Genomic DNA, 12314 nt, shown 5'->3' on the forward strand with positions numbered 1-12314 from the left:
CATAATTTTGACCGTTGAACCTGCAATTTTCTTTGATTTTTGGTTTCACCATTGATCTTATGATGTCATTTTGGTGTTTTGGTTGCAGGAATTGGTCAAAATGGCTATAGAATGGAGAGAAAGGGAACATGAGGCCATAGATGCTTTGGCATTGGAAGATGACGCATGCATGAATGCTTTGCGAGATTGTGGCCTGAAAAAATTCTTCCTTACCTCATATCTACGTGCACAGCCCGAGTTACTAAGGTTCATTGTGGATGCCTGGGATATTGAGGATTAGGTATTCTGCCTGAAAGACTAGACATTGGAGTTGGATGTCTCTGATGTTTATTTTATTACTAGACTATCTCGGTGGGGCGCGCGGCCCATCTTGACCGGTAGTAGACCTTCTGGGGAAAAGATGGGGGAGGTAATGGCCAGAGTTTGTCCTGGGGCCCATTTTGGATCCAATAGTGCCAAGGTGGACATTGTCACTATCCCAGATTTGGTGCTATGAGTGGTACTATTCACTATCACTCGGATGGCTGGGGTACAGGCACCCCACGAGGCCAGCAAGAATCACTTGTTGCTGGCAACTGAGTGCCTACACCCTACATTATTTGATTGGGCCACAGCAGTAACAACAAATATAAAGAGGCAGCTTACCAAATGTAAGCGTGATGGCAATAAACAGTTCGGATATGGATCCATCATAGTATCATTTTTCCTGGAGCGGCTACCGATATTCCGGATCCCAGGAGGTATAGTGGCAGATCCAGTGCCACGGGAGCCGAGATTGGCTCGATGGGCACCACTTATGCCCAGAGGAGGTGGGGGCCAACAGATGTCCTCGAGGCCCGAGTTCTTTATTTGGCTCCAACACCAGTTGATCGTCGTGGAGGACTGGCCCTATGCGGGCACTGATTTTACTGGAGATCCAGACCTCCCGTTGCCTGAGGGAGAGGACTGGGACGAGGAGCTAGGTAAGGACCTTTTATGTTTTCAATATTTTAACATATTCAAGTTTTTATAATTCATGTCTGTTTCTTACAGCATCTATATATGTATGCAGACGTTGGTGCAGAACGACCAGCCGACTTGCCTCACAACGTACGGAGAGTACAACCTGCAGCAGACCCTCAGGAAGAGGGTGACGATGCTGACCTAGTACAGAACCTCGAGGCACTTACTCGAGGGATCCCAGATTATGGCAGACTGGCGGACATGCCTAGAGCGTACCAGAAGCATACAGTGGGAGTGTCTACTCGCGTCCATCGTCTGTTGAGACGTGTGGTGCGGGCAGTGACATGCTATCATGAGCATCACCGCGATTAGACACCTAGGTTTCATTTTTTGCACGTTTTTGAGAGACATGTTGTCGACGGCTGTATGAGTTTTGGACATGTATTATTTTTTGGATTATGTAATGCGCGGGGCGCAAACATTTTGACACACACGTATATATATACATATGTTCATGGTTCATTATTGTGTTTTCATGTGCTTGCTTACATAATGTTTTAATTACAAATTATGCAGATGTCTATCTAATACATGATTGGCCAATGCATCAGATAATGTGTTTAATTGTCTCGGAACATGTTGATATGTAATAAAATCAAAATGCCTTTCTAACAACCTTACACGTAAATACAACCTTAGTATATGATGGTTTCTGACGGAATATTGCCCGTTGAGCTGGTGGACAACAAGTTGAGAGTCCAGGTTTACTATCAATGCGCGAATACCGAAATTAATTGCTCTAGCAAGTAACTCGATTACAGCACAGTATTCGGCAACATTGTTAGTAGTATGCCCTAAACACACACCCTGGCAATCTATTAGCTCGCTATGAGGATCGTAGATTACCCATGCCGCAGAAGACAAACTACGGGTACTGCGGTAGGCACCATCAGCGAAACCAACATAAGGTGCATCTGGCATCTGCACAAGAAGCGAAAAACACAATAAGTGGTAGCTATGTCTCGAAAACCGACACACAACACACCAAAGTACATGTATGTACATAATAAAATGTACCAGCATCACGCATAGTACTTTGTCAAGTAAAGCCCATTTCGGGGCTTCCCAAGAGGGTTTCCTTCATAATCAATCAGCTCGTAGGCCCCTTTCTGCAGGACTCTCTTGACAATATAAGGGCCTAGCCACATAGACTCGAGTTTTCCTACGCCTAGCTTATCTTTCGCTTGATCATAGAGTAGGACCAAGTCTCCCTCAACAAAAGAACGCGGATGGACGGTCTGATCGAAGTGAGTCTTGACTCGCTTCTTTTGTGTTTCGATGGCCAAAGAGGCCAGGCGATGAGTCTCATCTAACCGTTCTAGGTAAAGAAGGCGTTCTTCTAACGGGGTAGTGTCGGGAAGTAGTTCGATGGCTAATTTCAATGAAGGGATTTCACATTCAATTGGAAGGGTAGCCTCTAGTCCATAAACTAGTTGAAATGGAGTGAAACCAGTGGCATCTTTCACGGAGGTTGGGTAAGCCCATAAGGCAGGGAATAACATCAAATGCCAGTTAGATTTATGCACACCAACGATACGTTGAAGCATTGTAACCAAGATTTTATTGACAGCTTCAACTTGACCATTGGACTGAGGGTAGTATGGAGTTGAACTATCATGTTGCAAGCCTAGCTGGGTTGTTAATTCCGACATCATATGATTACAGAAATGCTTTCCATGATCAGTGACAATGGCTTGAGGGACGCCGAATCGCGAAATAACATGATTGAATAAAAATTGCGCTGCAGTGTGACCGTCTTCAGTTAATGTAGGCATCGCCTCGGCCCATTTAGTAAAGTAATCGACGGCAACGATGATAAACCCATGCCCCCCGGCCGAGCGAGGGTTACAGGTCATATAATCGATGCCCCATTTTGCAAAAGGGCCGACGGAAACCACAGGGTGCAACGGAGCAGAAGGCGCTCGCATTTTCCACTGGTATATCTGACACTCATGACAAGACCGGACGGCAAGGATGCAATCCTTGAAAATAGAGGTCCAAAAATAGCCAGCATGAAGGATTTTTTGGGCTGTAGCATATCCGGACATATGTCCGCCACAAGCGCCAGAGTGGCAGTTATTTAGAACCCGTTCAGCTTCCTCTAGAGTAAGACAACGCCGGAGAACGGAGTCTGCACCAAGACGTTATAATGTATCTCCAATGATACGGTAGGGTTGAGATTGATGACGAATCCTCCGCCGAGCGTCTTTAGACACACCCGGACGGAAGGAGGACGTTTGCAGATATGTGATTATATCTCCGTACCATGGATCGAGGGTGCTAATGAGGAACAGGGTTTCATCTGGTATTTGGTCTTCTGCAGGCGAGGTTGAGGAAGACGATGGCAAAGAGCAAATTAACTCAGCGAACACAAGGGATTTCTTAGACTTGGCAGTGGTAAATTCCAAGTCAAACTCTTGGAGGATAACAATCCATTTTGAGTATTTGCCCCCCAGTAACTGGCGTGACAATATATACGTCATGGGGTTGCAGTCAGAAATGACAGTAGTAGTACGCAAAAGAATATAATGACGGAAACGTTGTACAGCACAAACTGCGGCTAGTGCCAACTTTTCGATATAAGCATATCGAGTTTCCGTATCTAAAAGGTTGCGGCTGAGATAGTAAATAACATGTTCAGTGTTATCATCATCAGTTTGGACAAGAACCATGCCGATAGTGGTATCGGCGGCAGCTAGATACAAGGTGTAGTCGCGATAATAATCCGGAGGACGAAGCAATGGAGCAGAAACAAGTAAACTCTTGAGACGTTCAAAAGATTCCTGAGCTGTGGCATCCCAATGGAAAGGGATATCATGCTTCAGTAATCGCGTAAAACCTTTAGCTACTTCGGCATAGTTGGGAACAAAACGGCGTAAAAAATTGGCTTTCCCCTGCAAACTTTGTAACTGATGCAAAGAATTTGGGGGAGGGAGATTGACGATAGCTTCGACTTTAAGGGGATCCAAACGGATGCCTTCTTTGGAAACGATAAAACCGAGAAGTCTACCAGATTCAACGCAGAAGACACATTTGTGGGGATTTAGCCGGATGCGGTAGTATCGACAGCGAAGAAAGATTTCGCGAAGGTGTGTAGGGTGGTCTTCACGTTTAGCTGAATGAGCAGGAAGATCATCCAGATAAGGTTGCACAATATGCCGAATGTCATGAAATGCATAAGACATTGCGCACTGGAAGGTAGCACCGGCATTTTTAAGACCGAAAGGGAGCTTCTTATAGGCAAAAGTCCCCCATGGGCAAATAAAGGCCGTTTTGTGTTGATCAACAGGAGCAGTATTGATCTGGTTATAACCGGAGAAACCGTCCATAAAAGAATACATTTCACTTCCGGCACACTCGTCAATGATCTGATCAATGAATGGTGTGGGAAAATTATCTTTAGGACAGGCTTTGTTTATATCACGGTAATCAACACAAACCCGAATTGTACCTTGTTTTTTAGTTACAGGGACAATGTTAGAGACCCAATTTGTAAGAGGAATAGGGTAAATAAAACCGGCGTTAAGAAGCTTTTCTACTTCGGCCTTAATCGCCGCAGCCTTCCTAGGATGTACAGGGTGTAGACGTTGACGAACAGGCTTAGCATCTGGGTACGTGATTATTTCATGCATCACTATGCTAGAATCAATGCCAGGCATTTCTTCATAGGACCATGCGAAAACATCACGAAATTCGCGAAAGAGTTCGGAAGAAAGTTGAATCTCCTCTGGAGTACAAGTGACTCCGATATGAATATGCTCGACTATCCTGGGTTTAACTGAGATGTCGAGGGGTTGGGTTCGTGTAATGTTTGCCATATTTCCTTCAGAAAAAACCTGATCAATTTGAATAGGCATTTGAAGGATTTGTGATGGTAGACAAGGAGCAAACCGTTCGAGGCATGTCAGGAAATGCTGCGAGGCAGGGAGAAATGAGGAACGATGGTGAGAACTATACCAGGGAGGTTCCTCTAGAGACATAGTCTCAATAATAGCTTCGTCGGAGAGGAATATTTCCCCTAGAGAATCCAAAGAAGCCTTATCTAGAAGTCCTAAGGATGGAGTAAGCGTAGAGGAGGGAGCCGAGGCAGCAATGATTTCAGCATAATTAAACTTGGCGGGACTCAATGGCATCTGGTCGCCCCAGGAATCTACTTGGTCTGTAGGGGGTATGAGCCACGGATCAGAGCCAGTAGCGATCATATTGACAGAGGCGACTTTTATAGGAGGGAGTGGAAAAACACCCATAAGATCAGGATCTTTGAAAAGTCCAGCTCCCAGAGTCTTAGGTAATTTGGAAGTATGGTCCACGAACGGGATGGTGCCTTCGGAAGAAGAAGCAAAAAAGGAGAGCTGGTCAACGGTAACGATCTTCCCTTGATGAGGAAAACGGATGATTCGGAAGAAAGATGAAGCAACAGCTTGCATTGCGTATATCCAGCTACGTCCGAGAAGGAGGTTGTAGGTTAGAGTAGCATCAACGACTTCAACTTCCATCTCGACCGTCTTCCCTTCCAAAGAGATTGGTAAACATTGGAGTATACCGTAAGGACGGGACGCTCTTCCATCAAAAGCTTCCAAGGTGGTGGGAGATTGGCTCAACGTCGGAGATCCAATCGCTTTCCAACAGGCAACGGACATGATGCAAGTTGAGGCACCTTCATCAATAACTGTACGATGAATCGTCTTGGAATCAATAATTACCTGTATGAGGAAGGCGATTTGGGGAGGTAGTCTTAGAGTGTGGCGTTCTAAGTCAAAGGTTATTAAATCCGAATCGGCCGGGTCTATGCCCCCAATGGCAGATAGCATGGACTTCCTCTGCGAAGGGCAACTCTGGAGAACCTCTAAAGCGGACATAGCCGACGGAGTCTGTGCTAAGTCCTCAACGATGTTGTAGTGCTGTGCAGCACGAGCATTCGGATTATACGAGGATTTCCGGAGTACTCCTTTTGGAGGGGGTCGAAGAGGCGTTTCAGTGGTAGGTCTCTCAATGTGGAGCGGACCTGAACTGAACGGGGGAGCACTTGGGAGAACCTCAGGCTCCTTCCCGGCAGATGACGAATAATCCTTCGTTCGAGTACTGATATTAATGGGTATTGTACCAGCCATAAACACTTGAGAACCAAAGGAAGAGGGAGGCTGAGTAGGGTCAGCCACCATTTGAGTTTTTTGAGTGTGTTGGGTGGGAAAGGGCTCCTTGAGCACTGCAGGAGTCCCAGAGGTGCCTTTTAATAAACGACTAACTTCGGACCGCCTCGGGCAATCCTGGGTAAAGTGATTTTCATCGCAAATAAGACAAGGATATTTGGGTTTGCGTTTAGCACCGTCCTCAGGTTGAGGTTTTGGGGTTTCCTGCTTAGGTTGCTCCGTCTTATTTTTCGCTTTCCCTCTTTTCTTCTCTTTCGAAGCCTTGCTTGCCGTATTAGATTGGACAGCATTAACCTCAGAAGTAATATTCGAACCTGGCGATGCCTGGGAAGGTTGTCCATTCGAAGCAGATGTTTTTTGCTTCGCAGGGTTCGTCGAACTTTTCTTTGAGGATGAATTAACCGAACCAATGATACCGTCAACAGTGGGTGTTGGCGGGGCTTTAGATGGTCCTTGTCTTGGGACATCAGGCAGATAATCATATAATGTACCTGACTGGGAATAAACCAAGTCAAGGTACTGAGCCCGAGCAATAGCTTGCTCTTCGGTGACACACGCCCCCATGGTGATATCCCGAGCTATCGGAGGCACGAATGAAGTCGTAAACCAATCGGTAAGAAGCTGGTCGGGAATCCAAAATTTGATCATACGTCTACGCCGTCTCCATTCATGGATATGATCAGAGATATGCGTAGCCGTCGTTTGTCTTAAGGAAGTGAGGAGGTGAGTACCCGTTTCGTATCGAACGGGTAACTGGAAGTGAGTGAGAAATGCCATAGCCAAGGAATTGAAATCTTGAAAAGACCCGCGATGAAGTTCGATATACCACTTAGCGGCAGAGCCAGTGAGAGTCCTTTGAAAAAGGCGAAGCCGAATTGAATCGTCAAGCCATGAATTAGATGAACACCACAAATGATAGGTCATAACATGGGCTTGCGGGTCTTCATTGGCTTTACCATCGAATTTTGGACAGTCACCAGGTATTTTAGTTGGAACTGGAGGCCAATAAGGATTATGAAGAATAGGATCATTGGTTAATTTGGATGCATCTGGTAATTCCAAAGTCGCTAAGAATGGTAATTGAGGATTGAAAGGCATCTGGGGCTGTTGGTAGGGTGAAGCACCAGGATTCCAGCCAGGTGGTGGTTGCCCCCATAGAGTTTGTCCGGAAGGATTTACCCCTATAGTGGATTGACCATAAGGATTTGTATAGTGCCCCCCAGCATAAGGATTACGAAATGATGCTGCAGGTGTGCCGTATTGCTGTTGATAAGGTTGCGAGGGATTTGCTTGCGGTTGCTGGTAGTTCTGGTACGGGGCAAACGGAAATTGCCCTTGAGGTTGTTGGTAGCCATACAGTGGTGGGGCTCCGAATTGAGTTGAATGACCAGGCTGGGTTGGATAAAAAGTTTGTGATTGAGACCCGGCCTGCATTTGAAGACCAGATGGGTATTGGGGTCCCATTTGGGGCCACGGACCGGATTGAGCAGCGCCAATAGACTGTCCTATAGGGTGGGCTATCTGGCCAGAAGGAAAACCTTGTTGATGGTGAGGTTGGCCGATCTGTCCAGAAGGTTGTACCTGCTGATACTGAGGTTGGCCTACCTGCTGGAACTGTTGTTGCGCAGTTGAAGGTTGTCCTAGCAGACTAGATGGTTGAGGAGGCTGGGCAGTTGGTTGGCCCAACTGTGTTTGAGGCTGACCAATCTGCCCAGAGGGTTGTGAATACTGGACAGTAGGTTGACCGGGTGGTTGAGTACCTTGTCCAGACATTGGACTATACTGGACATTGGATTGGTTCGGGTTAACAGTTTGTTGACCACTTTGTCCAGCGGGATAGCCTTGCTGGATACCAGGTTGGACTTGTTGAAAAGACGACTGACCTGAGCTACCAGAAGGTTGCATATAAGAAGAGGAAAAAGGAGCAGCAGTAACGAAAGGGTTTCCATAAACGGATTGCCCTAGTTGGTCTTGAGGGGGTTGTATTGGAGATTGCGCGGATAAAACTTGACCACCATGGAAAGAGGTGGAGGTCCAATCAATTGACAATGGGACCGATACCTCAACAACCGGTTGAGATGACAAATATGGATCATATGGCTCCTGCATTGGGACATTTGTCATGGGGTCAAAAACTCCAAACAAAGAGGCTGAGGGACGACTATAAATAGAAGTCAAGGGGGCTGCACATACCGTTGGAGCGGTTGTGACGGAGGTAACAGATAGACTGCGACTTGGTGGAGTAAAAGGCTCCATAGTAGGAAAAGTGTGTGATGACCAAATGGGACCTGTGAACGGAGTTCCAGAAGGCGTAGCATCTCTCAAAGCTTTATAGCCCAGTGGTAAATTTGTAGTAGTAGGCGTACTACTAACATGTATAGGGTCCGTTGAGGTGGGAATGTCACCGCTCGTTGCAACGGACTCATCGGTCGTTGTAGGAGACAAATCATCCATGTCGGATGAAACTGGTGGGACTGACCCACGAGGAGAAGGATGGTCCCAAAAAGGGATACCGCCCTCAAAAGGTTCCCACGTAGGGTTCCAATGAAACTGGTAAGTCTCGTCACCCGGGGCACGAGAACTAAGTGGTTGTATACTTAAAACCACAGGAAGACTCACCACCGGTGTTTCGGTAGAAGACGAAACTGATAATTCTGCCAGGATGAAACTTGAGAAGTTTATCGAGATAACTCCTACTTCGGACTGACACAAATGAAAGCTAATTGGGTAGATGTTATCGTGGCCAATAATTTTTAAGACACTGAACTTAACCTTTTCATTTTTTAAGAGTCGAGAAAAGGGTAAAAGATGACTCTAGTCTCCTTCGAATATTTAATGAGCACGAAGTGACAAGACGCTCACAGGCACCTTTTCGTTTAGGGAGTCCGAAAAGGATCAAAAGTGACTGCTCTGGAATTCTAGGTAGAGGGTGTGCCAAACTTTTCGCAAAACCACAGAATACTTTTTAGGGTACGGGTGGTCGATCTTCATGAATGCTGTGTTCACTGCATTGCGAATCGTAGGGCGGCTGACACGGCTTCCTATGGATAAAGGCTTTATTCCTATAGGGGTCTCCCAATATATACTCGACGGTACGTGGGAGCACAGTCCGTATTGGCACCTATCGTTTCACCGTGGAGGAATCACCCAACCACTCGACGATAAACTACCAGGTTTAAAGACGCCGGAACACGTCTCTAAGCTAGACCTCTAGAGTGTTTGCGTTATGTTCCAATGCGTTGTTATGTTCATTGAGTTCATTTTAGAGTTTATCTTTGATTATGTTTCAGTTTTTTGGTCCTACCGTATGTGATATCTCCAAAACTTCTTACATGCAAACTATATGCCAAAATTAAATCATTTGATTCAATGAATTCTATCTACAGGAAGGTTGAGATCTTTTTCACAAACGAAATGATCACTTCAACAAAGATCCTGATGCAACTAATAACAAGAAACGAAATTTTGTCTTTTTCTTTTTAATAGCAACAAATAACAATAAATGCTAACTACTATGATGCAAGAGATTTTTTTCTTTCCTTTAAGATGGCATGATGCATGTAAACAAATTCTAAGAGATATGCACAATCCAAGTTCAGTCAATGAAATAGAACCAATCCTAAAACACAAAATGAACCATGCAAGCAAGGAAAAACACAAAGACTAGTGAAATCCAAAGAAGCTAGAAGTGAAGTATTCAGAGTATAGAAGATCAAGCTTTAACAAATCACTGAATAAGTGCAGAACACAATCAACAAGCTGACTGGATAATCAAGAGACCGAAACTTCCCACAGAAGGCTAGACATGCAAAGTCACTGGAAATAAGCACACAGCTGAGGGATACAGGCTAAGACCAGTCAAGCAGAGGTTCAACACAGTTCCAGAGGCTGAAAGAGATATATAAAGAGACTGAATGAGCTTTCCACCCACACACAGGCAAAATTTACAGAGCTGGTGCGACTGTCAGCCTGCAACTTGCGCTACCACAGAATTGGCGCGAGTTGCTTTTGAGCAACGTGCGCCAACTGGCGCGACTGTCAGAGAAATAACTGCGCCAATTAAGCTTGCCAACTAAAAGGATAAAAGATACGACCTCAGGTCGGGTTGACAGTGCTCAGATGGGTCAAACAGTAAAGAATCAACTCAAAACTGACTCAGGAAGCTCATGCACTCAAGCAAGCAGAAGAAAATTAACATGCAAGATAGAAATCAAAGAGTTACTCCCCAACGGAGTCGCCAATTTGTTGGTAAGGTAAATCCCCTCTGCAGACAGAGGCGATCCCACTAGCCTATCACAGAACTAGCCACAAACAAACCACGCTGCTACGCAAGTTCCTAGTTATGCATCAAAGGTGAATCAAGAAGACTAACCTGGAGTCCAACGCTATGATTGAAGCAGAGTTGATATCCTCGCTCCCTTGCTCCAACAGATCATAAACGAACACCTGCACATGCAAAGGAAGAGACAGATACCAACATAGAAACTACCGAGGCACAAATATATTTCAGTCAGAAAGGAAATAAATCAACATATCACCATGACAGATAATGAGATTGGAACTATAATAGCAGTCGCTCATCAATTAATAAACAGGAAAAGTTACAACCATTGTTCTGACGTCGACCCTTCTCCTGGCTGGGCGAATAACTATATGTGTCTTGACATGCATCTCCTCTCCGGCAGCATAACCTCTCTAGCACTCACTAGCATTCCTCCAAGAACTTAACATCTAACACTCCATGACCAATAATCATCACTACTATAACTCAATCACCAAATCACTAGCATAACACTAACACCAACACTCTAGCTTGTCCAATGCATAATGACAAGCTTATATAGATGGAGAAGGGAGGAGGATGCAATGAACCGGGACACCTTTCACGGATTTAGCAAAAGCCATAAAGATGGATAAAGCTCGACAAAAGACTGATTTTTTATCCTCAGAAAAGCTCCATGTAATGAAGGAAACAACAGTCGGACGTGCATTAAGGCAAAAAGCATGACTAAATTTGGTTGGCGCGACTGTTGCTCTAAGACAGAGCGCCAATGGTCGCGCCCCCTTTTGAGGATCTCCATCATTGGCGCGGGTAGAATACTGTGGACTTGCGCCAATGGAAAAATAGCACTTTTTAGGGATGATCTGCAGAAGGTGTCTTTAGGGAACATGGAGTACATACTCAGGGGAACATAATGCAAGTGTTTTTAGCCTTTGTCACTTCTTATAACTCCCGGGATGTGTCCTCCAAGGTACGACAAGAGGAGTAACAGGGATGGTGACAAATTACTGTGTAACACCTGGTGATATCTTGACTTCAAATCGATCTTGCTGAAATATTTTTCCCCCTTCAGTTGGTCCAAGAGGTCATCAATCCATCGGATTGGGTACCTATTATGGACAGTGATATTGTTCAGTGCCTGATAGTCAATACAGAGTCTCCAAGTCCCATCCTTCTTCTGTACCAACACGATCGGGCTCCCACAGGGCGATGAACTTGGACAGATGTGACCTTTCTGTAGCAGCTCCTCAATCTTCTTCTTGATTTCACCATTCTCCAGAATGGAGCACTGATAAATTGGTCCATTGGGCAGTGATGCACCTAGGGTCAGATCGATGGAGTGCTTGACCTAACAGTGCAAAGGAACCCCTACGGGGGAGGTGAAGATGTCCTTGTACTCCTCCATGACCTTGTCCACCTGTAGTTGTCATGCGGAGGGGCCCTTTCTGGAGGTCGTGGTCACCATCTTCTTATTTCCTTGAGGGCGTATCATCAGGAAAACAAATTTCCCGGTTTAGGAAACGAGCTTACTACATTATTTTGCAGTAATCAAAGAGATGGCGGTAGGTGGTGCTACCTCCAATATCCTGTACAACTTATTTCCAAAAGTAACAATAACAACATGGGGCTTTGATTCATACATAGCATGTCGCTTCCATAAGTATGGTTGTCCTAATAATACATCACAAACTTCAAGGGGAGCAATGTCACACAATACCTCATCCATGAAGGGCTTGATGTTGTATGGAAGGCGACACTGTTGGCTCACGCGAAGATCCCGCCCTTGGTGAAGCCACCTAATGGTGTACGGTTGTGGATGTGTTGTGGTCGGTAAGCCCAGCCGCTTCATGAACTCTACTGAAATGAGGTTCTTTTGGCTC

The 12314-nt window shown here is 45.4% G+C and overlaps 1 pseudogene; it reads left to right on the forward strand.

Moving 5' to 3' along the window:
• Positions 1-7390: 7390 nt before the first annotated feature.
• The window catches only part of LOC149228559 (uncharacterized), a 169056-nt pseudogene continuing 164132 nt past the window's right edge, over positions 7391-12314 (forward strand).

This window comes from Pinus tabuliformis, chromosome J (assembly GCF_031772625.1).
Source record: "Pinus tabuliformis cultivar Carrire ecotype Pingquan chromosome J, CPIR1, whole genome shotgun sequence".
In the NCBI taxonomy this organism is placed as follows: domain Eukaryota; kingdom Viridiplantae; phylum Streptophyta; class Pinopsida; order Pinales; family Pinaceae; genus Pinus; species Pinus tabuliformis.